Source organism: Gossypium raimondii, chromosome 8 (genome assembly GCF_025698545.1).
Source record: "Gossypium raimondii isolate GPD5lz chromosome 8, ASM2569854v1, whole genome shotgun sequence".
Classification (NCBI taxonomy): Eukaryota; Viridiplantae; Streptophyta; class Magnoliopsida; order Malvales; family Malvaceae; genus Gossypium; species Gossypium raimondii.
Genome location: NC_068572.1, coordinates 4,721,882 through 4,728,172, shown reverse-complemented (window position 1 = coordinate 4,728,172; position 6,291 = coordinate 4,721,882). Strand labels below are relative to the sequence as shown.

General features: G+C 25.1%; 1 long non-coding RNA gene across 2 annotated transcripts; it reads right to left on the bottom strand.

Annotated features, from left to right (window-relative positions):
* Positions 1–3,013: 3,013 nt before the first annotated feature.
* Positions 3,014–5,942, bottom strand: LOC128032061 (uncharacterized). 2 transcript variants are annotated; one of them, XR_008188184.1, is made up of 3 exons: positions 5,865–5,942; positions 5,311–5,391; positions 3,014–3,160 (listed from the first exon to the last, which is right to left on the bottom strand). It is a non-coding gene; the product is annotated as an uncharacterized LOC128032061 (long non-coding RNA). The 2 variants fall into 2 exon arrangements; XR_008188185.1 differs by lacking the exon at positions 3,014–3,160 and adding an exon at positions 3,597–4,162.
* Positions 5,943–6,291: the final 349 nt, after the last annotated feature.

The following is a 6,291-nucleotide window of genomic DNA, read 5'->3' as shown; positions in this document are numbered from 1 at the left end:
TATATATAATAAATTAACTCATAATAAATTTATATAAATTTAATTAACACACATGTGTATATATAATAAACATTAATCTACATTAAATTAATTAACACATATAAATTAGTATAATAATATTAAAATATAAAATTAAATACCATATAATGCTGCTGATAATATTAATGAAAGATTTCTATTTATTAATCAATTTTGTATATAAAATTTATTAATTTCAATTACTTATTTAATATAAATTCAAATTAATGACGATTAATTATATTAAATATATATATGATCTTTTACTAAAATTATTTTAAATTATCATATTATTTAATAATTAGAATACAGTTAATTTCTTACCAAATTATCTAAAATGTTAAAAATTGTGTTTGGTAAAAATTTTAAAATAGCTGGCACAATAATTATGTTTTAAAAACTATTAATTTTTTTACCGTACCATTCTAAAAATTCAAATATTTTTTTCTTTTCATATTGGTTTGTATTTCTTTTACTTCACTAGTGGACATTCTTTTAATATTTTTCATTTATATTAAACATTTGGAACAAATAAATCTAGTCTTAACTCTTAAACACAAAAATTTTCTCAAGTCAACATATAAATTGTAATTTTTTTCCACGAAAAGAAACCCTTAAGTAATTTTTGGTGTCGTGAGAATGCAATATGTCAATTTTTCAAATGCAAGGTTCACAATAATCATGCTAGTAATAAAATTTCTAAATAAAAATACTAAATTTCTAATCAATATTCAAGAAATTCAAGATTATAAATACCATCAATCTTAATTTCTTTAAGAATTTGGATTAATTAACCTCTAAAAATATTACCCAATGAATCTTTTCCAAAATCAATATCTCAAAATCATTCAATCAATAAAAATTAAATATTGCATGTTAAAAGAAAGTAAAAGATTATGAATTATTGTATTTTAGTGAGTAAAGAGATTCCATATTTTCATGTAAAATAAGTTTTAATAAAATAATGTTCCTTTCAAAAAATTTAGTGAATGATTTTTAGAACTTTTATGGGTTCAATTTACTAATTAGATATATTTAAAGAAAAAAGAATTTTGGGTTGAATTGAGCACACAACCATGAATGTGACTCCACCCATGCCATTCTGTGTACTCACATCTTTTGGCATACTTTATTATGAGTTAGAAACTTTCACCAACTTTTGTTGTACCTGTGAAAAGAAAGTAAAATTATATTCATTTTTCAATTAATGATAGTTTCTTTTTAGTATAAATGAAAGCTAGCTTTTAAAAGAGATGATTTTCTAAACAATTTTTTTATAGTTTCTGATTATATCTGTTTTTTCTGACACAATGTTAGGAACTACCCGTAACCCCTCCCCAACCTATAAATAGGAGGATAATGCGCTTTAGCGCACTCAAACCCGCGTCTTCCTGTATTGATAATAATGTCTATACCAATAGAGTTAAGACTCAATCGGCGAAATGATTCTTTTTAAAAGTGGCTTAAGTTATATCATTTAATTATATTATATAAAAAAATTTGATACAAAAGATGAATTAACTCTAATCAATATAAAGTAAGATCACAATATATCAGAAATATCATCGTGTAGAGATTAAAGGATTTCATACGGGGTTGCATGAATGTAATAACATTGCCCAAATGTCTTGAAAATGTCAATTTTGCCAAACCATCTGTTACCTTGTTGTCTTCTCTAAAAACATGTAGTAAGTGAATAGTTCAATCTCGTTAGAGAATCTTTTTGATAAAATGGATCATAAAAGATTTACATTACTCCTTACCAGATTCTTGAATTGCTTGAATAACTTCCTTACTATCGGTCTCAAACATCACTTTTTTTTTAATCCAAGACTCCACACAATTTGAACAACGTCATTAAATGATAAAAATAATTTGTTTATTAAATGAGTTTTCAGTTCTTTAACCTCATTAATTCGTGACATAGATGTGTGACTGTTAGACTTAATCATGATTAATCTAAAAGTAAATAGAATCTAATATCATGATTTTGATTTTAAATATGAATTTTATAGAAAAAAGTAAGGAGATCAAAATTAAAGGAAAATTATCACACAATTGTTTTATATTTATTATAACAATTCATTTATTAATTTTCTACTATTACTACTATGATATTTTTGAGAAAACATAATTGGTATCAAAATATATTCACTTAAAAATATTACTTTCTAATATTATTTTAAAATTAATTAAATTTTCATTGGGTATGATAAAATTTAATTAGTATAAATATTTTAATTAAATTTAAGTACTCTTGGACAATGAAATGAACATGAAAAACACCTTAATTATAAAAACATTAATACATATATTTTATTACATTGCTACATTAATTTTAAAATCTAAAATTGTAATCATTATCTGACCTCATCCATGGATAAGTATGTCATTATTAGAGTCAAATTGATCGCATGCTACTTGACATTTGTTTTATTTTTATTTTTTCCAATGAAAGCCAAGTTATCTAAACTGATATTTAAATCTTACGCCAGCCTTCACTTTCGTTAATCCTTCTTTTGACCATGGCGAGAACATCATAAATTTCAATATGTATTTAAATTATTAGAAGTTATTTGTATAAAACACATAGTTTAACATTTCCAATTTATTAAAAATTTGTCGATTGGATCTTAACTCGATTGGTATTGGTATTTCAAGTACGCTGAAACGTGTTTTTTCTCCTATTTAAGAGTCAAAGACGGATTATGGATATTTAAAAAAAAAACTAATTCAATCGTGAAAGTATCTGATTTTTTTTTTTTTTTACAATAGCCTAGAACTATTCATTGTTCCTTCCCAACCCTTCAATAGGAGAATAAATACGTTTCAACGCGCTCAAATACACGTCCTTTTGTATATGCAATAATATCAATGCTAATTAAATTAAGACTCAAAAGGCGAATTATGTGTAATTCTAAATATTATATAAAAAAATATTAAAAACTTGATTGAATATAAAATAGGATAATTAATTTCATATGGCTATTAATTTCATATACAATATATCAAAGTACGACTTTCCAAAACAATTATCTAGCATGTACATGCCAAAGTTAAAATTTAAACAGTTTAATATCGAGACAGTAGATAGAGTGATGAACTTGCTGACGATCCCCGAGCTTGAAGCTTGATCTTAAGTCTAAAAATCAGAAAGACATGAACAAACAAAGTAAGCTTTTATAGCTTAGTAAGTCTATACCATAACGAAATTATAAAAATAATTATGTAATTTCCTGATACACTTAATGAATTCATAAATACTATATATGTTAACTATTACATATAGTCAAAAGCATACTTAATTATCAACTCTTAAAACCGAATGTAAATTCACCATAAACATGAATAGCAATTCTTATATACATATATGCTTAACAAATATTAGCTCCAAATGTATATACACTTATTATAACTAAATGTATATATGTATTTATCACCTGCATATATCTAAATGCATATATGTGCTTATCGCTTGCACTTCATCGAATGCATATATATATATATATATATATATATTTATTCAAATACATATGCCAAAAGCATATACTTATTCTTATCAACCACATGTGCGAATGCACATATATATTTTACTATAATCCACATATGTCGAGTGCATACACATATATATATCCAACAATTTCATGATAACCAACATATATATATACTCACTAAACAAAAAGATTCGAACGTTTATATGCTCATCAAATACTTAGAAACAAATGTTCATATATTTATCCATTACATATAACCAAAATCATATATATACCCAATGCAAATAATCACTTAATATAAACAAATTCACTGGCACTTAGCTTGTTAGGCTTAAAGCCTGATTCAGATCACCAGCACTTAGCCTGCTAGGCTTATAGCCTAATCCAGTTCACTGGCACTTAGCCTGCTAGGCTTATAGCCTGATTCAGATCACCAGCACTTAGCCTGCTAGACTTATAGCCTAATCCAGTTCACCGGCACTTAGCCTGCTAGGTTTATAGCCTGATTCAGATCACCGGCACTTAGCCTGCTAGGCTTATAGCCTGATTCAAATCACCGGCACTTAGCCTGCTACGCTTATAGCTTGATTCAGTTCACCGGCACTTAGCCTGCTAGGCTTATAACTTGATTTAGATCACCGACACTTAGCCTGCTAGGTTTTAAAACCTGAAAATCTCAATTTCTCATATACAGAATAATTCCACAAATATTTATTAACAGCAAACACATATTCACCGTAGTCCATGCTCAAACATAAATGAGTTTGCAAATCATATTTTCAATCCAAATCAAGTACTAATAACTTATAATCATATAAATATATATTCGAACCTCATTTATAAAAACATAAACTTTTATGTCTTTAATTCAATCTAAAAACTTGTACACAAATGTACATATAGATATATATTCAAACTCCCGTATACATATTTAACATTTATACCTTTTAAATAAAATTAAAAGCCCATACAAGTATGTTTATTTATATTCGAACCTATATGAATTTATATATATACACATTCTTGCCTTTACCTAAGTTCACAACTTATTCATGTATATATAAATATACTTAACTAAATTTAATACAAATAATTTACATGTACTTATGTATACACACCTATTCGAGCATAATATATATATATATATATATATATATATATATTGTATCCAAGCTCAATATGAAAACATATTTACGTACATCCATACATATTCAAAACTATATATACATGCTTAACATTCATATCTTATAATATAATCAATACTTAATTATATATATAAACATTCCATCTCACATATAATCACTTTATTTAAAAAATTACCTATACAATTACAATATACATATCACTAATCAAACCCAAAGTTTTTTTTACATATATATATATGTATATTCGAAAATCCATGTATACATGAGTATAATACGTACCTTTTATCAAAGCAAGAATTTATACATGTGTTTATTTTCTCATATTCGAATCTTATATATATATATATATATATATATATAACCTTCAAACAATCAATTAAATTCAGAACATATTCATATAGATACATATATATAAATATTAGTACATTATATATATATATATATATATGCTTTTATAGCATTCCTACTTTAACTTAATTCAAAATTTATATAAGCATATATATATATTCGAACACTTTATACACATATATATATACCATTTATAATTCTAATTTATTCAATAAAATTACTTCAAATTAAAGCTCAACAACAACTACAATCGATATACACAAATATATACTAATTTAATATCATTAAATAGCTAATAGACTTACCTCGGATATAGACGGAGACGTTCGACTATTCGACTACTTTTGTTTTTCCCCGATCCAAATTCGACTTCTTCAATTCTTGATCTAAATAAATTTAAATTAAACTTATTTAAACATTATTCCATCAAATTTAGCCTAAATTCACATAAATGGGAAAATTACAATTTTGCCCCTAACATTTTACATTTTTCACAATTTAGTCCTTTTTTTGCACAAAACACAAAATATTCCAAATTAATTTTACTATAGTATGACCGAATACTCCTAATCTCATATAGGTCCTTGCATGTCATTTATTTCACATTCTAGTCCCTCAATTTAATATTTTCTTAATTTAGTCCTTCATACACATTTTTATCAAAAATTACTAATTATAACATGAAAATCTAACAACATATATTTATTTTCCACCTATTAACATCATAAAACTCAAGCATTCATCAATGGCACATTTCAAAATTATCCACAATTCACAAAATTAAGACATGGGTTTTAAAGTATACTAAGCAACGATATCAGAAACGTAAAAATTATCAAAAGCCAAGCAAAATACATACCAAATTTTAGCTTCCTAACTGCCGAATGTTTAAAACACCAAAGGTGTTCTTTGTTCTTCAATTTTCGGCAAAACAAAGCCAAATGCATGGCCACTTTCATGTTTTATTTTATTTAATACATATAAATACCTAATTTACTATTTTAACCTTTATTTATTCATTTAAAATCCACTAACATTTGTCTATAATAGTCCACTCATAATTTATTTGGTATAATATCAACATAAGGACCCCACATTAGAAAAAACCATAGCAATAAAGTACTTTAACAATTAACTAGTCACTTTTACATTTTACGCAATTAAGTCCTTTTTATCAAATTAAACACACAAATAGTCAAATTAATTTACGAAAATTTCACACAATCAAATTCAAATATCACAGACACAGAAAATAATACTAAAATATTTTTTTTAGACTCGGATTT